Source organism: Sarcophilus harrisii, chromosome 2 (assembly GCF_902635505.1).
Source record: "Sarcophilus harrisii chromosome 2, mSarHar1.11, whole genome shotgun sequence".
NCBI lineage: Eukaryota > Metazoa > Chordata > Mammalia > Dasyuromorphia > Dasyuridae > Sarcophilus > Sarcophilus harrisii.
The window spans coordinates 561,112,050-561,138,585 of NC_045427.1; the positions used below are offsets into that span (position 1 = coordinate 561,112,050).

Consider the following 26,536-nt stretch of genomic DNA (forward strand, 5'->3'; position numbering starts at 1 on the left):
TGCTTATTATATGCTAGGCACTGTGCTAAATGCTAGAAATACAAATACAAGCAAAAAGAAAGACAGTTTCTGCTCTCTAGGAGCATGTATTCTAATAGGAGAAAATAAATACATTACAGAGAGCTTAAAAGTTGGTAGCAGTGGTAGAAAATACCCAAGCAAAGACTTGGTGGGGAAGTCCCAAGTCAGAAGCAAGGTAAGAAGGAAAATGGACTGCTTTTTAATAAAGTACACATTATTAGGAAGTGGATTTTTGAGGTCAATACCATAGAGCAAAGTACCCCCCTCCCAAAAAAAAAAATCTTGCCAAAATCTTTTTATGTCGGCACAGGCAGAATTCTTGCCTTACCATGAAGATGATCTGAGTGAATGAATGGATGTGTATGTTAGGTGAGGGGACAGGGCTGATATTTTCCAATTCCGGACAAGACAGAAAATGTGATAAGAATGGTAGAAAAAGTACTACAGTTTGGGTCCAAGGATGTGGATTTGAATACAAACTGGGATTTCTGTTTGTTTTTTGTTTTTAAAATCATAGGGGACTTTCCATTCCTTTGTTTCTCTTCCCCTTCTTCTTGCCTGGCCAGTCACTTCCTCCCTTTGGGTATGCTAGAATGATCACAGGTTCCCCTTCCATTTTCTCTGATTTTCTTGTGTTGGGGAATAACACACGCTGGATTTATTTGTCTATATAGCCCTCTCTTTAGTTTCCCATTTAGCAACTAGATGATGATCTTTTAGGTCTGAGTTCTTCATCCATTGTCTTTACTGTAGAGTTTGAGTCGCAGAGATGTTGTTCTTTTCTGTTCCCTTAACTTCAGATTCTTTGAAATAGTCTTTAGTCTATTTAAAGCATTCTATCAAGCTGGCCTCAGTTGCCTTCACAAAGCCATCCCTGAGTGAAATTGGATAATTTAGCAATTAAATGAAAACATTTCCAATATGTTCCTTTCTACCCTACCTCCTTCTATCAACTCACTCCTTCTCCCTTTCCCTCTTCCTCTTCCTCTCCCTCTCCCTTTCCCTCTTCCTCTTCCTTTTCCTCTCCCTCTTTCTCTCCCTCTCCCTCTCCTTCTCCTTCTCCCTCTTCCTATCCCTTTTCCTCTCCCTCTTCTTCTCCCCCTCCCCCCCCTCCCCCCCCCCCCTCTCTCTCCACCACCCTTGCATACAGCTCTGTTGGATCTGGAGGCTTCCTCTTACTTGTGGAAGATTTAAGGTGTTAGATTGTAGCAGAATTCTTCACTTTTAGAATTAGAGTATTATCATGTAATCCATCCTCCCTTAGAAAATTAAGGCCCAGAGAGATGAAATAACTCCTTAAGGTCACTGTTGGAGTTTCAGTGGGGGTAGAAAATTCATGCTGTTGGGAAATTCAATTCAGTTTTTAATGAGTCTTGCTATGTGCCTAGGCTTTTGAGAAATGTGATAGGGATTTATCAGCCTCTAAGTCTAATTGGCAGAAGTGAGATTAAAATGCAGATCTCTTGACTTCTAGTTCGGTGATCAATTGCAAATTTTTCTCTGCCTCCCCTGATAAATGAGTCTGAACCACTTGATGAGAATGCAGTCAATCCATAACTTTGGAGATGTGTCCATGCTTAAAAACTAGTCACAACTAAGCATAATATCTTGTATTTGGTTTTCAAAGAATGGGTCTTTATACACTCAGCAAACAAAGATAGTTCTAGAATAAATTTGGTGGTGTTTTAACTTTGAATTAGAATTATAGATCTTGAAGGATAATCAAGCAGTAATCTTCAGAAAAGATAGAGCCTTTCTTGTAGGACACTTAACTGGACTGGACTTTTTTTTTTTCAATTGTAACTAACTAAGGTTTTCTCCTTCACTTCTTTCAGACTTTAGGGTAGCAGAGTTTTTCCAGCAGCTAAAGATATAAAGTGACATCTCAGAACTAAAAGATCATCACCAAATTGACAAATGGAATATTAAAAGGAGAGGAAAATTGACCAAAAAATCAAGTGTGTGTTACTTCCCAAAACAAGAAAATCAGAGAAAATGGAAGGGGAACCTGTGATCATTCCTAGCATACCCAAAGGGAGGAAGTGACTGGCCAGGCAAGAAGAAGGGGAAGAGAAGCAAAAGAGTTGAGAGCTGTCTTTGCTGTTAAAAACAAATAAATGAAAAATCAAGAGGAAAGCAGATAGATATAATTCAGTTTATATAAATTTTTCCTTGCTCCTTTTCCTGATCACAAATGTTGTTTTCTTTATATGTGGTCTTTCCTTAAAAGCTGTGTCTTCCTCTTCCTAATATATTTATGAATGTCCAGTCCTTTCCTTTGCCTGAAATATTCTGATTGGTTCATTCTTTCATTTGAGATACTACATATTCCTTATACCCCATTTTGTTGAGGTTAGGAACCGAATGTTGAGGTGTAGACCACATGTTGAGGTCTACATTTGGGGTACCTAAATGAAATTAGGGTTTAGTTAAGGTCTAGTGGCAGGTTTGGGGTACAGGGAGTCAAACAGAGTTCCCCTGCAATCCCCTTAGATTTGGCACAAGGATACGGCGGTATATGAGGTCTAGAAGCGGTGCGGATTCCCAATAAAAGCATTTATTGGCCCAGAGAGCTAGATTAATAAAAGAGGTTTATTATTGAATTTAGAAGTAGGAGATAGGTGAAGGTAGAGATAAGGAGGGCACTGGACAGAGGGTCCAGTGGACAGAGGGTCCTCACATGGTGACCATGTTTGGAATCTCTGCAAAGAGGGGTTCCCAGTGTAGTCCTTAGCTCGAGGGGCTTTAGGGTGTAGCCCCAGAGTTGGCTCAGATCCGGGTGGGGCTGGGACAGGTCCGGACCTTCTACTGGAATTCAAAGGGACCAGGATTTGTGAGTCAAAGGGTAATTTACATTAGCTAGGGGGGCTGGGAATCAAAGATTGGAATCTTTCCCGCATCAATTTCATATACAAAATGTAGGAGGAACACCCTGGTCATGGGACCATTAGCAGATTCTTGAAAGGAGTCACATGGAACATTATGTTTTCTGGACTGGCTAGGCAATCAAAAGGAATTAATTTCAACAGTGACAAAAGAGGACAGGTCAGATCAGGAAGTTTGAAGAATCTAAATTATATAAAAGCTCCAGGATATTGAAATTTGTTACTGAAGAAGAGCTTTGGAGGTAATTCCAAAGAACATTTTAGAAGGATAATCATAGGCTGACAAATCTGATACCTGAAAAAATCTTGCATCTTGACAGGTGGAATAGATAGCATGATCAGGGAGTAAGAAACTACAGGGTCATAAATGCCTGGAACAAGATATTGGGCATGGGGATGGTAGCAAAGGCTATAAATTAAATCTGAGATGCCTAGATTTAGTACTGAAGAGGGAAGGTTAACCTGATGGGTATGATAAGCTAAAAGGGAATGGTGTAAGCCCAGGAAATGACATAAATCAGTGGGCAGGTAGACAGTGAGATTTTTTTTCCTTTGTTGGCAAAATGTTATCTAGATTTTTAAGGACTCAGGAAATTCCTTGTAAGGAAAAGACATTTTGCTTGTAATGTCCTCCCTCCTTTCTTATCAATTCAAACTCCTCAATTTTTTTCAAAGCCTGAGGATTCACCTTTTCAAAAAAAGCCTTTCCTAATCAACTATCCCTTATATTCAATCAGTAAACATTATTAATCACCTACTGTGTGCCAGATACTGTGCTAAATGCTATTACTAATCTTTCCCTTGCCGCTATATAAATGACAATATATATGCATATCACTCCCATATTCAGAGTTATAACTATGTAGGGAAACTGGCTCTAAGGTGCTACATTCAGAAGCTGCTTTGCTTCATGTTGATTCTACAGTTCCCGGTAGATTTGGGATCTTTCTGTTCTTCCAAGCCCAATTACTTCAGGCTTATTTGTTGACTTTCTCTTTCCTGTGCCTCCCCTAATCCAATCAGAAGTCAAGATCCCCAAAGGGTCAGATTAACTGGGGTTTAAGCTGCTACTTCTCTAGGTCCACTTTTACCGTTTTACTAAAGATGATTATTTTCTCCATGGTCTTTCCTTCACCTTAGAATCACACAATTCCCTGAAGGGACTTTAGAGATCAATTTTCATTTTATAAATAAAAATTTTTATTAATGAAACTGAAACCCAGTCAGATGAAGGGATTTGCCAGTGACCCAGTTAATTTATGGCTGAACCAGGATAATAATCTTCCCATGTTGCCATGTGACAATTCAAAATCTAAGTTCAGACTTTGGGTCTAGTATTTACTAATTGTGCCAATTTAGGAAAGCCAGTCAATCTCTCTGAGCCTTAGTCTACCATCTTTAGTGATAGGGATGATAATATATGCAGTTCTCTCTTCACAGAGATTTTGGGAGGATCATATGAAAGAAAGTGCTTTGTTAACAATAAAGTATTATAAGAACATTAAATGCAATGATCTAAGGAAATAATCCCTATAAAGTGTTATATGTGTCTGTGTTTATTTTTATTATTATTAACTGAGTGTTATGGGAGTGATCTAACTTTGCTAAGCCCCAGTTTCCTTATCTGGAAAATGGGTATAACCATACTTGTACAGTCTACTTTATAAGAGAGCTAGGAATAAGGTGTGTATATAATAATGGATGTTTGTTAAGATTTGCAAGGCATGGAGATGGCAGGGTCAGGGGCAGGAAGATCAACAGATCTCTACTGGCTTCTGATCATTAGGTGCCCAGGAGAGAAAAAAAACAACTTCTGAAGAATGACTGATTTCTTTTTGTTTAGGAGCATGTTGGAAAGCTAATCAGCCAGATGAGAATTGTGCTTGAAGAGGTCATTAAAATAAACAACTCTAGCAATTAATGCTGTCAGAAAGCAAATTTACTTTACCTTATGTGTGATTAGTGGCTCAGAATTCTAAGAACCAGCTTTATTATATCATCAACTTGGTTGAGACAGTCACCCCCCTTTAGGAAAGCAGAGATGGTGCCTTTGCCAATACTGCCTTTAAGATATACTCCTGGCTGTTGATGCTTCGTGACACCTAATACTCTTGGTCCCCAAAGAGTCTTGGCCTAAACCAAGTGAACCAGCTCCTAGGCTGTAAGAGACAGAGTCAGTTAAATAGTCTATGCTTAGGGTTGCAGAGTAGAAAATCATGTTGGTCAGTTAGGTAAAGGTGACAGAAGAGGACTGAACAGGGGTTTGGTGGAAAAACCAAGTATCAAAGGTCCTATTTTTTCCAATCTATAGATTACACTCCCCTTGTCACTTAACTCTTGAAAAAATACACCCTGGGCTAAACGTATCACCTTTTACATGGAATGTTTCCTGATCTATCTATCCCTTTTCCCAAAATGATAGTTTTCCTTCCTTAAAATATCTTATATTTGTTTTCTCTCTTTCCCCCCTTCCCTCCTTCCCTCCTTCTCTTTCTCCAGCTCTTCATCTCTTCCTTTTTTCCCCTCCCCTCCCCTCCCCTCCTCTCCCCTCTCCTCTTCTCTCCTCCCCTCCCCTTCCCTCTCCTCTCCTCTCCTCTTTTCTCCTCTCCTCTCCTCTCCTCTTCCTCCTTCTCCCCATGACTTTGTCTGTTTCTGTCTTTGTGTTTATTTCTTGGTCTCTGTCTCTCTCCCTCTCCTTTTCCCCCTCTCATTTTTATTGGCAGAATGTGAGATCACTGAGGACATGGACTTGTTTGTTTTTGTCTCTGTATCCCCAGCATTTACTATAGTGCTTGGCACACAGTAGGTACTTAATAAATTCTTGTTCATTGATTAATCAAAATCTAATCTGCTTCAGATAAGTTTCTTGGAAGTGCTGTTGATTAATCAAAATCTAATCTGCTTCAGATAAGTTTCTTGGAAGTGCTGTCTCTTCTACTTGGAACTGATCCAGGGGGAGCCTGTACATTTAGCTTCAGGGCTTTGATATTTCATTAGCTTCTAAGCCATTCAGATTACTGAACCCTAGCTAAAGGTGCCTCACAGCCTGAGCCTGAGATAGTTTATCTACATGGATTCAGAGATACCCCACTCTAATATTCTGCTTCTTTGATTATTGTTGTTCCTTTATGTGTCTGGATCTAGCATGTCTTTCCTTTTTTTCTCTTTTATACTTTTTTTTGATCTACACACTCGACACAACAAGAATGTGTTTCCCAGTCTTAATATACAAAATGATGTACCACAGATCTGACCAAGTTATTTCTTGTTCAATGAATCCCAGTGATTTCCCATTAACTCTTAAGAGTTAATCAGTCAGTCAGTCAGTAAGTATTTTTAAATGCCTACTATGTACCAGGTATTATGATAAGTGCTGGATCAAGATAAACTCTTCTTTTTGGCATTTTAAGCTCATCACAACCTGATTCCAGCCTGTCTTTCTGAGTTTATTTTTGGTTGCTTTTCTTCACACACTGGCCTTTTGTGGAAGTCTGTTTTGGACATAAAACTTTATATCTTTCATGTTTGTGATTTTGCACCAATTATTTCCCATGTGTGGAATGCATTCATTGCTCACTTCTTCATGACTTTCTCTGTTACTTTTATATGCTTCATATATACTTATAAATATAGGTATTGTCTTATCCTCCTTGAGAGCAGACTTTGTTTCATTATTTTAAATGTATCCCTAACATCCAGGGCAGTTCCTAGCATATCTAGTAGGTGCTTAATAAGTTCTTGTTCTTTCATTAATTAATTAGAGTAGAGAACTTTAGGGTTTGGAAATTTTCTCCACTGATGGATTCATCAATTGATCTATGATTAGACTCCTGGATATTTTCCTAGGGCACTGAAAATTTAATTAAGTGACTGCCCTTGGTAGTGTATGTCAAAGGTTGATCTTGAAGCCAAGTCTTCTAGACTCCAAGGCCAACCCTCTATCTACCATTTTCATAGACTGGACCTAATTTGCAAGGATAAAGGAAAAAAAGATAGCCAGATTAAAAAAATATAGTCCCCAAACCCACTGTGTCTATTAGTTACACATAATCATTTCAACTTAATCTTTAGCTAAAATTTTCATTACATCTCAATGACATCTAGGTCAGAGTATCTAATCCAGTAGTTCTCAAAGTATGGTCTAGAGAATCCTGGGATCTCTGAAACCCTTTTAGAGGGTCTACAAATTCAAAAATAGTTTTTGTTTCCAATATGGTAAATGTCTATAAATATAATCCAGTTAAACAAAAACTCTTTGGAGAGATCCGCAAGAATTTTTAATAGGATGAAGATACTGAAAACAAAAGTTTGAGAACCACCAATCTAATCATTTTGTAGAGCCCAAACAACTTAGGCTGATTTTAGAAATCTTCCAATTGCGTGAGAGACCAAGATCAATGCCCTAATTATTTTATAATTCTAGACTCACACTAAGCCAATCAGAGAAGCTAAAATATTTTGGTCCCAAAACATGATTTGCTTGGTAAAGTGAATTCTGGGTGAGGAAATTCCCTCTTACTATATAAATTGAGCAGTGTCTGGGCAATTTCTTCTCTTAAGAAAGTTGTCTGGTATACTTCCAGGTTAAGGTCCAGGGTCATATAGCTAGTGTGTGCTAGAGGAGGGACATTAAACCAAGTCCTTCTGACTCTAATGCTAATTTGCTATCCTCTGTGCTATGGTGTTTCATAATGCTATTCAAATCATTTAAGTAACTAAATTCCACCTGCTATATATGTATGTATATGCATGTATATTGTGTTGTATGTGTGTTTGTATACATACATACATACATATATATGTTCCTTATTATCACCTCTTAGTTTCAAAATTCATCCTGCAGAGACTTCCAGAATTATTTCTTTCATAAATAACTTCAATAATATTACATTTTCCTGAAGAACAGTGAATCTTTATTGTCTACTCTTCTCTCTCCACATCCCTAAAAAGATCCAATTTGGCTCAACATTGAATACCTCCCATCAATTGTTGTAATCTTTATTTTCAAGCTCATATTTGCTTACACAAATCCTTGACTCCCTATCACCTCCTCCTTAGTTCGTGTTGCTTTCCCTACCTATAATGCCACCTCTAACATTGTACATACTGCAAACTTGGCCATATTCCAGATAAAATCCCATTCCTTCATGAAACTTTCCCATCTACTCCCACAGGAAACAACCCCTTCTACTTCTGACCTCTTGGAGAAGGGGGGACAAATATATTGGAACACTGAGTTGGGGCTAAAACTGAGACTAAACTTCAGTGTTCATTCTGCTTGAGACATTGGAATGTCTCTCTTTGAGCTTTCTCACAAATTGGTGCTCATTGAATTGATCAAGGGAACCAGAATTTTTTTTTATTTAAGTGCCTTTTATATTAATAAACCTTTCAGAAGATGGGCAGTCATAGTTAAATTTATGGGCTCACTGAAGCATGTGGATCATGCATGTGCCCATGCATGTGACTTTGGACTATTCATAGCCTCTTTGAGCCTCTGTTTCCCCATCTGTAAAATTGGGTTAATAATACTTGCACTTACTTCCATGACCATGTCATAAAGGAAAAGCCTTGTAATCTCAAGGCTCATTGTTAATATGAACTTGTGATTTTTAAATTATATGTTAGTTAGCTAGGACTTGACTATAGGACTTGACAGGGATGTCCTTTGAGAAATGGCATTATGTTTTTCAGGACTGTGTCTTCCTCTTGGCTGCTTTCCTCCCTTATGCTTAATAAATGGTTCTTGGGAACACCATTGTGACCTTTTCAACGAGTTTTGTTGGACATGTGCCAGAGGCAGTAACTAAAATTGATGAGTTCTCAGTCCTTTGGATCTTCATTTACTTCTCTGAGTCATGTTCTTTATGAGGAGAGGTAGGGGCCCAAGGGCTAAATCATCTCCAATCCTAGGAGTTATGGCAGAACTAGAGTTCTTAGCATCCCCTTCTTCTCTCTTGCTGCTCAAGGTTTCTTCTTATGGTTGCTAGGTTTCCTTTTCCTTCTTCTCTATTTGAGCCCTCTGTTTTTGTCATGTAAGTCTACCATGTTGTTACTGCACTCAGACTATTCTAGTCATTCTTCTTGGAGTGGCCACAAGTCCTTACTCAATGTGGTTGCCCTATTCTGGAATTCCCTTCTTCCTTCCCTTCCTGTATCTTATCTAGCAATTCTTCAAGCTCCAGGAAAGGTCCTATTTTATCCTTCGCTATTTTAGCCCATTACTGATTACTCCATTCTCTGAACGCCTATTATGCTTCCAGTGAGGACCAAATGGTATAACTCTTAATTATCCCCTAATTAGATTCAGAACATAGGTCAAATGGGATATTATGTGATGAACACTTTGTAATCATAAAACTATATAAATGTGACTTTTTTATTGTTTAAGTAGGACGGACAATAGAGAACATCTGGCCCTCTCCCTTTATGAAGAAATTGAAGCTCAGAAAAGGAAAGTTACTTTTTCAGGTGCCTCCATTTAATCTTGTTTTCCTAACTAAAAATGCACCATACTTAGCATAAGGTTTTGTGAGGTCCTCAACAATCAACATTTGTTGAAGAAATGTAAGCTTCTCAAGGACTGGTATCATGTTTTATCCTTCTGATATGGAGATGGGTACATAGAAACTACTCAGTATATAATTAAGATTACAGATTTTTTCCTGGAATGATCAAAAAATTTAGAGTTAGAAGAGATATTAGAGCTCATCTAATCCAAAATCATCATATTACAGGCGAGGAGACTGAGATCCCAAGAGTCAGGTGGGCCAGTAACTAATAGGTTTGAACTAAAACCCAGGTGTCTGACTTACTAGTCTTGCCCTTTTAGCCTTATTCATTAAGCTATTTCAATAGGGTCAAAGAAGAGAATAAATAAAAAAGATCTGCTATGGACAATTTAGTCCAGGCACATTTACAATGACTGCAAGGTATAATCATCTGTGGGGATTTGATCCTGACAGGATTGTTTGAGAATTCAAGACCCAGTCTGCATTCTAATTTGGAGACATTCTAAACACATGGATAAACACATATACACAGACAGAGGCAGGGTAGAGAGTGGTAGCTTTAAAAGTCCTTAATCATCCTGGACATGATGTTCTCAAAAGCCAACATTTGTATTTATAGGCTAGCCAAGCCTGGATCCCACTGAACTTGGGGGTTTATAATGAGAGAAGAGGAACACTTGCTCATTGCCAGCTATTTCTGTTGGCAGTTATACATTGTCATGACCCAGGGTGGTAGAGATCTCTTAGAAAGATGCCCTCTGGTTTTCTCAGGTTATTTATTTAGCTTTTTTAAACCTTGGAAGCTATTGAGGTTGGCTGGTAGAGCCTTTTATCCTGCTCTTTAATGTGTATATTGTAGGGAAGAAAGCCTCTCCCCAGCCCTTAGAAAAATCCGACCCTACCAACCACCTGGGGTGGGAAGTGGTTGTCATAATAATGCTTTGGCATCTGGACAGGGCCTTTCAGCTGTGTCTCTCTGAGTGTGGCACTCAGCCAAACCCTTCTTGTTCAGTCAGAATATGGGGAGTTGGACACAATGCCTTCCAGACTGCTTTAGGAAGTGGGAAGTTGTGGAAGGGAGAAGCAGCAATAGGGGAGGACTCCCCCTACAGGCAAGATTCCTGTCCCTGTTGTCTGCCTAAGCTCACTTATATGGAAACAGAGGGGCCCATGACTGCAATCACAGACAGTAAAGCCTTACTGTAGCCTGCCTACTAATTACAGAATTTACCATTGATAAGTTTGTCCCTCTAAATTGATAGGCGTTTATTCTCATAAACCAATAGCAAAAGAATAATTCATTCATTCATTCGTTCAACAAATGTTTATTAAGTAGTTTCCATAATCCCTTGTATAGTCCTTTATGATACAAAACATTTTCGTGTTCCAAATTTCACATGCCTGTGAAGCGGGATCTTTTAGCATTCTCATTTTTGTAGATGAAGAAATTGTGAATCATTCAGGTTAGTGGTATCATACTCAAAATAATGAATGAGAAAGGGCAGCATACTAACTTAGAAAATCACAAATTAACATTATCTATGTTATGTTTTTATTTTATTAAGCATTTCCCAATTACTTTTTAATCTGCTTGGGCAGCCCTGGTGAATCCTTGGGGGAGGCTTACTGCTCCTCAGGGGACAAGTAAAACTCTTCTGGTTTAGGTGATTATCCCTACTTCACACTGTCTAATAAAGCAGGCACTCTAGGTCTTTTGATTTTCATATTGGTACTGAAATGCATCTCAGGGAGCAGATGAATAGAATGTGAATTTCCTGGTGCAGCTAGGTGGTGCAGTGGTTAGAGTCCCAGGTCTGAAGTCAAGAAAACCTGAGTTCAAGTTTAGCCTTAGCCACTTATTAGCTGTGTCTGACTCTGCAAGTAACTTAATCCTGTTTGCCTCAGTTTCTCATCAGCAAAATGAACTGGAAAAGGAAATGGCAAAACACTCTAGTATCTTTACTAAGAAAACCAGAGCAGGACATGACTGAAAACAATTGATCAACAACAAACAACAAAAGCTCCTTGAGGCCAGGAATTATTTTATGCTTTTCTTTATATTTCTAGTGGCAGACATGAAACTGGTTGAATTGAATTGATTTTATTAACATAGAACTAATTCTATCCACTGAAAAAAAAGAACTAGGCTAAGAGATAGGAATCTTATTGCTAAGTTTGGTACTTGACCAAAATCCTCTAAATCTTATATCAAATGGGAGTATGAAATTTATAAACTGGCAGTCTGAATAAAGACCCCATATGGACCTGAGAAGCTCACAGCTTTATTGTCTTTAGACAACCTTTAGAAAGGTTGTTGGTGAAGAGAACATAGATAGTATTATACTTCCTCAAAATGTCACTATCTTGAGTTTATCCTTTATGTGAATCAAATCATCATCAAACACTACTTTTTTTTTCTGTTGTTCTTTTGATTCTGTATGTATCTTGCTTGTATTTTGATCTCTTTTTTCTCAACTCAAACCATGCTTTCCTTTTTAGCCTCTGGTCCTAGGCTGTCACTGATTGATGAGTTTCTGGTGTGACTCTTTGAACTGTCTTGATGTTTGGAGTTTGAAGCATTCTGAGCACCCTCCTTTTCTCTTCTGAGTTTTAGTGAGTCTCTTGCACCTTGGGCTGAGGCTGGAACCTATGGATCATCTTTGAAGTGGCACATATCAGTTGCTTCTCCATGCTACCAGAGGTCAGGGTACCACACTAAATAGCTTTTGGGTAGGTAGATGTAAATTGATATAATTCCCACCCTCCATCCCAGGACTCTCTTTCACAATATCATACCCCAATCTCCTCCACTATCTGGGCTCATTGATTGAGGAGAAAGCAATGAAGACTCATAACAAAAGAATCCAAAAGCTAATCTAGAACTAATCTAGATCAAACTCACAGCCTTGGGCAGAGAAGTTGCTCACAAATCTCCTGAGTACGGGAACCAGATAAAATATAATCCAGTGATGTTTATAAAAATAAAAATACAACATAGATCATCTTAATTTGTGTTTTTTAAATCAATATGGAATACACAAAGATCTATTTTTATTTTAGTTTGACACCACTAGACCAGGTATAGTTACGGTAAAAGACCCAAAGAGGGGAAATATCTTGCCCAAAGTCATAGAATCATAGGATTTTAGAGCTGAAAGAGGCTAAAGAGCATTTAATGTCCTCATTTTTCTCAGGAAGCATTAGATGCAGTAGGATTGAGAGATAATTGTGATTCAGACCTGAGTTTGAATCTCAACTTCTTTGAACCTCAAGTTTCTTATCTGGAAAATGGGCATAATATTTGTCTCACCTGCCTTAATGGGACTGGTGAAGAAAATATTTTATAAGCCTTAATGTACTATAAGAAATATAAATCAATATTGCTTTAAGATTAAAAAAATTTGCCTCCAAGATGGAAGTAAATTGTACAAGATCACTCAAGTAGTAAATGTCAGAGCTAGAATTCAGGGCCGTGTGTAGATTACCAATTCAGGATTCTGTTTCATATTCTCATTGCTTAGCATGGTTCTTGGGAGTGATAGAACCTGAAGAAATCAGGCTTTCAGATTCCCAGTCTAGGGCAGTTTCCACCCACCTTATTATTAGTACCTCTCTTGCTTAAAAAAAAAAAAATCGTAAGATGGGGAGCATCCAGTTGATGCAGTGGATAGAGCATCAGCCCCAAAGTCAGAAGGACCAGAGTTCAAATCTGGTCTCAGACACTTAATACTTCCTAGCTGTGTGACCCTTGTCAAGTCATAACCCCAATTGCCTCAGAAAAAAAATAAATGTGATAGTGATATGCTTATAAGTTTGCATTTCTTTTTTTTTTTAATTTTATACTCTGTCACCCTAGGTCAGACTCAGATCTAACAAAAGCAGCAAAGATTTGGCTATAAATTCAGTAATTTCAGCTTTGCCCTTGTTTCTCACCCACATTGTTTTTCCTTTTAAAAACAAAACCAATCAATTCTACAAAGTCTTTCATTGAAACATTCTTTTTACTAAGTCAAGGAAAGACAAACTTGGAAGCTGGCAATGTCTGGAAATTGAAGGGCTCTCAAAAGGGGGCTGCCCCTCCCCATTTGTAATTCATGTGAGGGTCCTGACTGTTGAATAGGTCTGGCAGGGGGCTGGGTCTTTCCGGTAGAAGTATTAAAGAACCTTCTTGTGCCAGTCTTTCAGTATTTTCTGAAAAATAGTTTGAAATTTGTTTTTTTAGGACCTGGCAGTCTCCAGGTGGTTATTGAGAGCTGACCTCCAGTGGCAAGTGGGGGCACATCATGAACTGGGTACTATTCTTTGACTCTGTCTGTTTGTTTTAGGTCCAGCTCAAGTTCGATGAATTGGAGCTTGGTCTTTCCAATCCCATTATTTCTTTGAGAGCAGCCCTTCTTTGTCTGGCTCTGGTACCAGGAACCTAGCCCCTATCATTGTAAATTGCCCCTGAAAAAGACAAGCCCTCATCTCCCTTCACAGGCAGAGCTTAAAGATTACAGCATAAAGAACATGAATGAAACCTGCTGCTCCTGTCACTGCTTTCATTGCAGAAATCTTGACCTTCTTGTGCTGCTGAAGTAGCAAGCCAGTAACTGAAAAGCAGTGAGGTTAGAGACCGGATGCCTAGGACTGAGTCTTAAGTCTGTGATTAGTATGATCTCAGGCACATCATCTGACTGAATCAAAGCCTCAGTTTCCTTGTCTGTATTTTGAGTTAATTGGGATGAGCTAATGTCTAAGGCACTTTCCAACTCCCCAAACTCTGATCTTTCGGTCCAAGGACTTCCAAAGTCCCAAAGTCCATGATTCCTTGATTATACTTTTCCTGAACTTGCTTTTAGAGAGATCGCAGGGACCTTAAAGACAAGTAGGTGGCATGGGGATAGACCTGGCCTGGATTTCAAATCAGGAAGACTCAAGTCTAAAGCAAGTTTCAGATACTTAGTAGCTCTTTGACCCTAGCCAAGCCACTTAATCTTTATTTATAAAATGGGGATTATTATCATCCATGGGATGATCATTTGGGATAATAAAATATTATTAAAATGTTATATAAATGTTAATCATTATTATTGTTTAATTGTTTTTAGTTGTGTCTGATTCTTCCTGAGCTCATTTGGGATTTTCTTGACAAATACATTGGAATGTTTCTTCTCCAGTTTATTTTACAGATGAGGAAAATGAGACAAACAGGGTAGAGTAACTTGTCCAGGGTCACACTGTGTAAGAAGTGTCTAAAACTGCATCTGAACTCAGATCTTACTGACTTCAAGCCCAGCACTATATGTACCTCATTGCCCACAAGTTTAAGAATTCACAAATTTGAAAGAAGGACATTTCCTGAGGTTGTGTGCTTCTTAGAGAAAGAATAAGATAGTCTACTTTATGTACTCCTCCTTTCAACTTCAAATCCTACTGTTATTCTAGATTCTCCAAGGTCACATCCAGTTCTGACAGTCTATGAAGGCTAAAGATTTTTTTTTCAGGGAAAATTAGTACTACAATGGACACTTAGCATAGGACTGAGGTCCCTTTAATCCCATTTCCTATTTTGTACCAGAAAATAGAAACAAAAGCAATTATCTACTTAAATTCCTTCACTTTTACAAGTGGCAAAATGGAGGGAAGGAAGGAAGAAGGGGGAAAGAAAGAGAGATAGAGAAAGAAAGAGAGATAGAGAGACAGAGAAAGAGACACAGAGAGACACACACAAAGAGACACAGAGACATAAAGAGAGACAGATACACAGAGAGACATAGAGAAAGAGACACAGAGAGTGAGAGAGACAGACAGAGAAAGGAGAAACAGAGAAGAGAAAGAGAGAGAGAGAGAGAGAGAGAGAGAGAGAGAGAGAGAGAAAAGAGAGAGAGACAGAGAGAGGAGGGCAGATGAGTCAACTTATCCAAGGTCACACAGTGACTTAATAATAGCTGGACTGGAATCCAAATCCTGATTCCTTGCTCAGAGCTATTTTCAGTACACTATGCTTCCTCATTTGTTGAAAGGATAGGTTTAACCCTCCCTCTGTCCAGGTAACTGACTAATGATTCAGTCCTGGTCACAGCTGCCCTAATCGCTTGTGTCAATCATTACCTCTGATCAGGCAAACCAATGGAACTTCCTTTCAGAATGCAATTCCTTTGCTTTGACCCTTCCATTTATCTCTACCCTACAGTCCAGGGTAAACCTAATTTTATATATTTCCATTTCTCCTTTTCCCCTTTCCTTTTGAAGATGATTTCTGTTTGCGGTTAGCTTGGATCATTTCTCCTTTCATGTGGACTTAACTTCTGACTTTTGACTAGCTCTGAACCAAAGACTCACTCTTAGAATTGAATGTGCATTCTTCATCGTGGAATTTCATACTATGCTAGAGTCTATGATCATTGAATTGTGTTGCTACTCACCACCACTGTGTTCAGTTGTTCACAAGTTGTTGTTTTTATTCTCCAGAGCCAGCTGAGTGACCTAGTGAATAGGTATTGGATTGGAAGTCAAGAAGATCTGATTTGAAATCCAACTTTAGACAGTAACTATTTTTGTGACAAGTTAATGAATCTCTCTCTGCCTCATATTTTTCAAATGTAAAATGAGCATAATAATAGCACCAATTCCACAAGGTTATCATGAAGATCAAATGATGTAATGTACATAAAATTCTTTGCAAGTCTTAAATTGCTATATCAGTGTTAGCTAGAAATATTTTTGAGCCTTAGTTTCTTCTTTTATAAAATGGGTGAAGGAGAATTGATTGGATAAGCTCTAATGTTCTTTTCTTCTTTGGCATGAACTTTTCATATTGTAATAATGGCATAATCTCTTACTGGTATTTAGAAATATGTTTTTGTTCTCATTGTGGTGAGAGAGGTGAATCAAAAAACTATCTTACTTCTTTGGTGGAGGGCCCAAAATAGTTTAAGAATTGTCTAGAGAAATACTTATTTTGTAGTGTAAATGATACACAAACCATACTAGTATTTTTTCCTTTTCATTTTAAATGATACATGCACCTTAGGTCTATATAATGAAATTGTCCTTCATTTATCAAGATCATGTAGCTCACCCATTATTAAATATATGCTTAGAGTCAATTTTCAAATACTAGGATGGTTTTGAACTGTCCCTTGTTTCTCCATAATTTTGAGATGAGTAGCCAAGACTATGAATTTGATTGTTTAAACTTGGATCAGAAACAACAGGTCCATATGATAATATTAAGAAATTTGATTGACTAGTCTGGCTTAAGAAAGCAGAAAGGCTCTATTTTATCCAGTGAATGTATGAGTGAGTGGTATGAGGGTTAAAGTCTGGATATCTGAACCAAAATGTTAGAGAGAGCTCCTTTGCTCTGCATTAATTGTGAAATTAATTGATTTCCAGCATCACCAATACTACCTTTGGGAAGACTCCCTTTGGAAATATCCATTGATTTGGGTTGCTTAGGTAATATTTATGTCCCTGTTTTTAAAGATAAAACAGGATCCTATTTTTCCCAATCCTTATTGATTGCCAGGGATGCAGAATTTGGCTATTGTTGCACATACTATCTTTGAATATGGGGCAAAGTACTGATCTGATCAAAAGTACTGATCAAAAGGCTTTGGTTTCCCTTATTATGCTCAATGTGCTTTTCCTTTCTCCACAGGAGGCTGGTTTCTTAGTACGCGTTTGAATATCACTTCAGGGCTGTGTGTTAACATCAGAAACACATTCCTTTCATGGGCATTAATCAATGGTAAATTAGAACGGAATTGATATATGCATAAGACATGCACATTAATTCCAAATGTGTTTATTATAATTAGTGCCATTACAACGATTCCAAAGGAATCAGGGAATGATTAGCTACACTTAGAATTTGTTATGGTTTGTTTAAAAAAAGTTCAACGTGAAATTAGATGATGGTTGAGTGATGACATTCCAATTGTGTGGCAAACATTTTTTATTTTTCGAACATTCACACTCCCTAGACCTTTGCAAGTAAGTCAGTTTAATGATTCAATTCTCCTTCCTCCCTCCCTTTCTCCCTTTCTCCCTTCCTCTCTTTCTTCCTCCCTCCCTCCCTCCCTCTCTCCTTTCTTTCCTTCCTTCCTTCCTTCCTTCCTTCCTTCCTTCCTTCCTTCCTTCCTTCCTTCCTTCCTTCCTTCCTTCCTTCCTTCCTTCCTTCCTTCCTTCCTTCTTTTCTCCTTCCCTCCTTTCTTCCTTTCTTCCTCTCTCTCTCTCTCTCTCTCTCTCTCTCTCTCTCTCTCTCTCTCTCTCTCTCTCTCTCTCTCTCTCTCTCTCTCTCTCTCTCTCTCCCTCCCTCCTTTCCTTCCCTGTCTTTCTTTCTTTCCCTCTCTCTCACTATCTCTCCCCATCTCCATCTCCTAATTCTTATCTTTAAGGCTTTCGGAAAAGAAAGTAGAGAGAAAGGAAAACAAAAGTTTTAGACCACAAGAAGAGATTTCTTTAGTTCCTTTAAACATTGATTTAGTCTAGGCAATTCATTGTTCTAGTCTCTAGATGGATGGGGCAGTGCATAATAGTAAATATGACAACTCCTGTTTTTAAAAACAAGTGTGTTTATTATATACAATAATCTCCAGACTTGTGATTTCACTCATAATGAAGCAATTTCCTCATTTGAAGATTGGCAGGTCCTTTGCAAATTACCAGATTAGAAAGTTATATAATGAAAATATAAGTATGTAAGAGGAATCAAAATGATTACAAAATAACATTGGATGGTCTCATCTGATCACTTTCCTCTGTCAGAAAAGTCCTTCTGAAAGAGAGAGGATTTAAGTTGGGACTTCATGGATAGTCAGGATGAGAGCTGGCAGAGATGGGGTAGGGATGATATTGGCTGTAAAATGCTGTAAGGATACCAGGAATGAAAACTATTTTCTGTCAGTATGTCCAAACCAAGTTGGTCTTGTTACTGATATGTGATGTCACATGATGAGTTCTTAGCAGAAGAATAGAAAAGTATAAAGAAACAATAGCTTGCATGTTATAAAACACTTTAAGGTTCACCCAGTGCTCTATTAATATCATTTCATTTTATCTTCATAGTAACTTCAGGAGGTAGATGCTCTCATTATTCCCATTTTGTAGATGTGGAAACTGAGGCAGACAGGGGCAAAATTATTTGCCAAGAGTCAGAGAGCTAGTGTCTGAGGCTGTATTTGAATTTAAGTCTCCCTGGCTTCAGGTTATGGTGCTGTAATGCCTTGGAAAGGGGTTAAATCCTTAAATTGTCCTTGAGCTCTCAAAGCAAGGGAACCACAGAGTCAGGAATGGAACCCATATTTCCTCATTTCTTCTCCAATACTTTTTCTCCATACTATACTGCCTTTAACAACATGTATCTTCCCAGCTCCCCTCCCCACCCCTGCCTCTGTCACCACTTCAAAGAGCCTTTCTATTTTTCATCTCTGGGTGTCACTTCAGACAGATTGTCCCTGAAGAGTATAAGAATATAGAAACTGCCCGACATGTAGTCCTCAGTTATCTTTTGTCATAGAGAAAGCTCTATCCTCTGAAAGATTTGCTTCTTTCTGATTTCTGTGCTGTGGCTCTGAATCTTAGATGAGAAAGCTCAATGACAGGTGTCAATGATATGTTTCCCAAGGAGCCCCGGAGAGCTTTGTGTGTGGGTAACAGCTTTTGTGATTATTTTCCTAGTCACCCAAATAATAAGCTTGTAGGTGTAGGTGTCTGTTCATAGGAGCAGAAGACTTTACCATCAGGGATTAAAGGTCAAGCTAGAGATGGGAAACTTGGCTTTGATGTTTAAATAGACACTGTCACATACTTATTTAATTAGTTCAGCTTGATCTGTTGTTTGTAATAACTTCTTCTGGCCCTCAGGGTCTCATTACTTTTTCTACTAAAGTTTGGATGTGATTAATCCACTATTTCCCTCCTTTCCTTATTGAGTTTTTGTGCACCCAGCTGAATCATCTTCTATGTCTTCATGGTCTGAAGGGACCACTTTCAATTCATCACAATAGATATTTGAATTGCCTATGTTCTTTGCTCTTTGCTAGGCACTTGATGCTACAGTTTACGATTTATTTGGGCAGATATGACACAAGCAAAGTTAAATAAATGTCACAAAGGAGGAAAGGTTTTGATTTTTTTTGACTAGGTGTTTGCATTTTAAGAACTTTTAAATTCAGATACTTTTGAGGTTTATTAACTTTGATTATGTGAACTAATATGAACTATTATTGCTGCTAAGTAATTGTCCTCTTAATTTTCCTTTTAAAAATTCAGGGGCAGCCTTGTGGCACTGTGGATAGTGCATTAATGTTGCACTCTGGAGGACCTAAGTTCAAATCTGGCTTCAGACACTCATTTACTAGCTGTGTGACCCTGGGCAGGTCACTTAATCCCAATTACCTCCCTCCTCCCATTCAGATATGTCTCAGAATTATAAAAACACCTCAGTGTGAACAAGTTCATTGGGTTGTTTTCCTTACTAGATGAGAACAAGAGCCTGAGATGGAGGGCAAAAAGAAGGATAATTTGGAAAGTTGCTCGAGGAAGTCAGGCTGAGTGGCATCCTGAATTCAGTGTGAGCTTGATTTATTATTATGTCTAGATTTTAAAAAGTGATGGAGAAAATGTTAGCAAAGAGGATTAAACTTAAAAGTATGCCCTATGTACATTTTTTTTCTCTCAGAGACTTGGTGTAGTATACCACTGGGTAGCAGACTCTTAACCTACAGTGTAAGGCTGTACCTGAGAAGCACGAGATAATATTAGTGCAAACAGGTGCAAAAAGAGAATTTCAAGTCTTCTAAAGATCAATCTTAGCTTAATTAGCACAATTTTACAGAGGATGAACTTTACATTTTTTCCCTATGATGCTAGATTTTCTGGTAGCTTAGACTGAGGATTCACTTGTTTTCCCTTCTCAGAAAATAGTCACTTTTGGGATAAGGAGTAGCATCCACTATGATCATTTATTATGTGCGTATTCAGTGATTAAAATGATGAATTATATCAAGTAACATTTTCTGTGTCCCTAAAAATGGACTTAATTTATATTACTGCTGTATTTCTTTTTTTTTTAAATAAAGTATCATAGGAATGAGTCTGAGACATTTCCACCATGGCACTCTTGCCACTGGGGTTCTAGCCATCACTACAAACTTAAATAGTATATCCATAATAGTAGTAGACCAGTGTCTGTCTTTAGGTATATGAATAGTCTTGTAAATAATTTGCCTAATGGAATGCTGAGTGTATGAGAACAAACCATGCTCCTAATTAGTGAAATCCAGGGCATGGGGTTTTAAAACTTCATTAAACCTCTTTTAGCAATTAGCCACTCAAGTAGAAGTGTTTCCACCATCTTATTGACTAGTCTACGTCTAATTAGAGGCAGCACCTGGACAGAGTGTGCTTGACATGGGTTTAAGGACAGCCATGGGAAATTGATTGAAATAAGATTTTATTGACTTTTCCCTGAAGAAAAAGGCTGGGGCATTTTTTAATTTTTAAAATTAGGAATAAGGAATCTATTTGATGGCTTCAGTCAGTTTCCTCTTTGCAGATAGTGGAAGATTAAAGGGTAACTTTTAGCAAAGTTTTATACTTAGACACATAAAAAGGAAAAGAATATATGTATTATTGTAGGAAATTTGACTAGTTCATATCCAATTAAGAAAGACCTTACACCTTGGTTATTATACCACAGAATAGTTTTTGGCTCAAGCTGGTTCCCTAATGACAAATTTAAGATGTTTGAAATTCAAACACACTTGTGAAGTTCAAATGTATTTTTATTTATTGATGGCAGGAACGACTATTCTATAAATGAATGATCATGTAAAATTAAGGAATGATTAGCATAAGACCAATATTCATTCATGAATTTGCTAATGTTCTTCACTCAGTTCTACCATTTGCTGCAGCTTTAACAACAGCAGCAGCAACAATAATGACAACAAACAAAACAACAACAAAGGCAATAATTCTTTACTCATATACATAATGCTTTATTAAAGTCTTTGAGCTTTTATTATATATTATCTTTAAATCTTATTGATTTATAGGTTTTAGAGTTGAGAAGGACTCAGAAGACTATCCAGGCCTCTTTTTAAAAATAAGAAAACAGAGGTTCAGAGATTTCCCTAAGATCACCCAGCAGAGCAAAATCTAATGTTCTTTCTCCTAACCATGCTGCCATCCCATTTGATTTCCCCTATCAACTCCATACCTCTCCAAAAGAAAATCAGTAGCATATAGGAAATATATTGAAAATATAGCTTCTTCTCTTCTCTGGCATTGCCACAGGTATCATCTTACACTTGGACTATTGAAATGTTCTGATGGTTGGTCTTCATACCTCAAATGTCTCTCTAATCCAGTCCATTTTCCAGTCAGCTGTCAGAGTGATTTTTTAAACTACAGGTCTTATCATGCTCTTTAAAAATTAAACTCCAGTGGTTTCCTTATTACCTCCAGGATCAAATATTAAATCACTGGCATTCAAAGTCCTTTATAACCTGAATGCCCTTCATTTTTCCAGTTTTCTTATACCCAACATCCTCTTCTCCAGTGTGCTCTTTGACTCACTGACACTGGTCTCTTTGTTATTCCATCTCCAGACTAAGGATTTTCACTTTCAGGCCTGCAATGCTCTCTTTCCTCTGTTTCTTGACTGATTAAAAGTATTTTCCAATCTGTGGTTTTATTTTACAGTTGGATTGGCTCCTCAATCTCATGTTATACTTGGCATTCGAATAGTGGATCATGTTATGGCTAATAGTGCTATAACAAGATTGTTCCTTCTGATACTTATAGTGATAAATTTCCTTACATACATGTTCTGGTCTGGTCTGCTTTCCCTAGTAGTTTTGCTAGCCCTGTCATTTTTTATAGTTTCCTTCCAAACTCTAGGATTTAGCTACATTTATATAGTAATTAGAAGTTTTCAAAGCACTTTATAAATATTATTTGGTTTTATCCTCCCAATACCCCTAAGTGATGAGGGCTATTATTTTCCCCTTAAAAAAATTAATTATTAAAGCTTTTGTATTTTCAAAACATGTTTATATTCCAAAATTTTTCCCTCCTTCTATCCCCTCCCTTAGATGGCATGTAATCTAATACATGTTAAACATGTGGACTTCTTCTATACATATTTATACAATTATCAGACTGTGCAAGAAAAATCAGATCAAAAAAGAAAAAAATGAGAAAGAAAACAAAATGCTAGCAAATTATAACAAAAAAGTGAAAATACTATGTTGTGGTCCATATTCAGTCCCCAAAGTCCTCTCTCTGGGTGCAGATGGCTTTCTTTATCACAAGAACATTGAAACTGACCTGAATCATCTTATTTTTAAAAAGTTACATCCATCAGAATTTATCATCCTATAATCTTGTAGTTGCTGTGTACAATGATCTGCTTCTGCTCACTTCACTTAGCAACATTCATGTAAGTATCTCCAGGCCTTTCAGAAAGGCCTGAGAAATTATTCTGCTGATTGTTTCTTACAGAACAATAATATTCTATAACATTCATATGCTATAAATTATTCAGCTATTCTCCAACTGATAGGCATTCATTCAGTTTCCAGTTTCTTGCTTCTATAAAAGTGCCACAAACATTTTTGCACATGTGGGTCCCTATTTCTCCTTTATTATCCCTTTGAGATACAGATCTAGAAGAGACATTGCTAAATCAAAGGGGATGCACAGTTTGATAACCCTTTGTGCATAGTTCCAAATTGCTCTTCAGAATGGTTGGATCCATTCACAGTTCTACCAACAATGTATTAGTGTGAGGGATGTAGAAGACCCTTACCCAAAATGATTACTCAGAGATTACTCAGTAGAAGGCAGAAAAGTTGTTTATTGAAAACCTCTGGAGGATAAACCGTCCCATCGCGAGATAAGAAAGAGAAAGCTCGCGGTAGGAGGGCTAAAGAAAGTAGTAAAGATACATAGCTTTTATACAAGAAATTACATCACAAGTAAGAGAGCATTGAGAAGGGGAGGGGAAGGCATCTAATTGGTTGTTGCTATTTGGGGAGATTGGAATGGAAGGTTTCTGTTTCCCCAAAATCTCCTGATTTCAAGGAAACAGAAAGTCAGGCCTTCAGGCTTAATCAAGCAGATAGTGGTCTAGCTAATAGATTAAATATCGATAAATGTCAAATACCAATAAATGTCATCAGCTCAAATTAAGTAAATATGTTTCTAGCTGGCCAAGGCTCAAGTAGATATGAGCCTGCACATATTATACAGGTCATAGGGGAAACACAGAAATAATAAAACACAGAAAAAGAATTCATACATCCCTGTAAGTTCTTCACCTTATCTCTCTCTATTCCATACAATTCCCCCCTTCTAATATGTAAATGATTTTTTATCATATTTCTATGAAGAACTTACACACTGTTCAAATTCAGTTAGCATATCTATACATCATTCATCAAATTCACAATCAAGATCATCCCTCTCTAATACATTCCAGTCTTTTCTCTGTAGAATCATCATTTTAATAGCATCTCCTGTATGCAATATTTTGATAGGGACCATTGAACTATTCTGGTTACTAATGTAATTATACAGGGTAGACATAGTGGCAACAGGATAATACCACTGATTGCAGTAAGTTTGTTGAGGTTAGGAACCAAATGTTGAGGTGTAGACCACATGTTGAGGTCTACATTTGGGGTACCTAAATGAAATTAGGGTTTAGTTAAGGTCTAGAGGCAGGTTTGGGGTACAGGGAGTCAAACAGAATTCCCCTGCAACCCCCTTAGATTCGGCGCAAGGATACGGCGGTATATGAGGTCTAGAAGCGGCGCAGATTCCCAATAAAAGCATTTATTGACCCAGAGAGCTAGATTAATAAAAGAGGTTTATTACTGAGTTTAGAAGTAGGAGATAGGTGAAGGTAGAGATAAGGAGGGCACTGGACAGAGGGTCCAGTGGACAGAGGGTCCTCACATGGTGACCATGTTTGGAATCTCTGCAAAGAGGGGTTCCCAGTGTGGTCCTTTTAAGTCAGAGACTTAGCTCGAGGGGCTTTAGGGTGTAGCCCCAAAATTGGCTCAGATCCGGGTGGGGCTGGGACAGGTCTGGATCTTCTATTGGAATTCAAAGGGACCAGGATTTGTGAGTCAAAGGGTAATTTACATTAGCTAGAGGGGTTGGGAATCAAAGATTGGAATCTTTCCCGCATCAAGTTCATACCTTAAAAATTGCTTCCACCAATTATCTTAGAAACAGTTATCATAGAACAGATTGGCATTTGGCAAACATAAAAATACAGAGATAAATAAACAAAGATGAGAATCTAGGGAAACTAAGTCACAACATTACACACTCTCCTTCTGAATATTTGAATTATTGAATTACCTCCCCTGGATACCTGGGAGGTCTCAGCACCATAATTTTGGCCAATCCAATGTGAGGCAAATAAATCAAAATGAAACTAGAAAATGCTAGGACTTATGGCAAGGGCAAGTCTCTTCCTGACAACCCCAGAGTTATCAGCAGTACAAAGGCCCTCATCTCAGCCAAAGAATCCAGTTTGAGATGGACAGTTCACTGTGTTAGGTGGTCTTCAGGCATTTGTGCACTTAACTCAGCTTCTGCTTATATAGGGAGTAGCAGGGCTCAAGACAGTCATGCTGCCCATTCAGAGGGGCACCCTACTCCAGGGGAGAAGGGTGAGGCTTGGAGTAACTCCACCTGTCACCAACCAGAGGGACAGACAGGGCTGCTACTAGAATACAGATTTCTGAGCAGAGCTATCAGAGCATGCACAGTTAGACCACGAAGGCAAGCAAACCCCGAACTTTAGAGGCTTGATCTCAAAACTACAATGTTATTAAAAATGATGAGATATCAATTAAGAAACTGGGGTTACAGGGTTGGAGACTGCTAGTCTCAAGACAGGTGTCTTTGTCTTGGAGATTTCCTAAAACAAAACAAAACAAAACAAAACAAAATAGTCCCAAAAGCTGAGTCAGCCAGAGCAATTCCACAGAATAAGGGGTTTCAAAGCTAAAGCATAATAAAAACAAAAAGGACTGCTTAAAGATTTCCAATTCAATCTGAATTGGTGAGATAGGGGGTGGGGCAGAAGTACCTAAGGCAAAGTGAACAGAAAACTAAGGGTTCCCACTCTTTTAGATATTTTGAGAAAAATCCACCAGTTTCCCTAGTTCCTCATCTCTTCCTCTCCTTTTTTTTCCTCATGGAAAGGAATCATCCAAAAAAAAAAAAAAGTAAATAGTCAAATAACCATCCACATATAAATCCCAAAAGTGAATTAAAGTTCCTATACATAACAGACTAGTACAGGAAGAGTTTCCTAAAAAAAAAATCAAATCAAATCAAATCCCTCAAACAATTACATATTCTGAAGTGAACATAGACATTATAAACATATTATAACTTCCTTAACAGCAACAGTTACCAATTTTAACAATTTCCATCCCAAATTTTAAACACACAGTAATGTTTGCATTTTTTCCCCTAACTCTAGTAATAGAGTTGTAATTTTAACAATAATTCATCAACCACTTTCCCACTTCCCTCATATCAGTCCAAATTACATCAGGAGCACTGGCGATGGTCTCGATCTTAGCTGCTTTGGGTTGAGAAATGGGCGACAGCTCTCAATCCATGTGGGGATGTGGGTATGGTGTCAATCTAAGTTTCAGATGGGCTGATCCATGTCTCAGAAGAGGTTCGATAATCTGTAATTTGACCAAAATCTAGAACAACAAAAATCCAAATCTAACAAGGTTAGAACAGTCTGGAGCTGCAACAACAAGTGGGGAGGCCAGTATAGATTGGCCAGCAGTTCCTATGTGAAGGAATAAGTTTGCTTCACAGGACAAGCAGACGGCTATAGTCCCAATAAATAGCAGTTAGGTTTCACAGACCATTGTTAATTGTCCTCTTATCATTTAGAAACATTTTTAAAACAAAACACAAATATCCAATAATAGACATGAAGGCTAAATACTTATTTGCCTAAGTATTTAGGATATAATGATTACATATAACCAAATTGGAAACATCAAGGTATGACATATTTGAATTGCATTAATAGTTCTTATTAACTATTGTTCTGATCATAGAAATCAGTCACAGCAG

At 37.9% G+C, this 26,536-nt stretch overlaps 1 protein-coding gene across 1 annotated transcript in view; it reads left to right on the forward strand.

Moving 5' to 3' along the window:
- SORCS3 (sortilin related VPS10 domain containing receptor 3) overlaps positions 1 to 26,536 on the forward strand; it is a 694,786-nt gene that overhangs the window by 71,035 nt on the left and 597,215 nt on the right. The gene's annotated exons all lie outside the window — the stretch shown is intronic.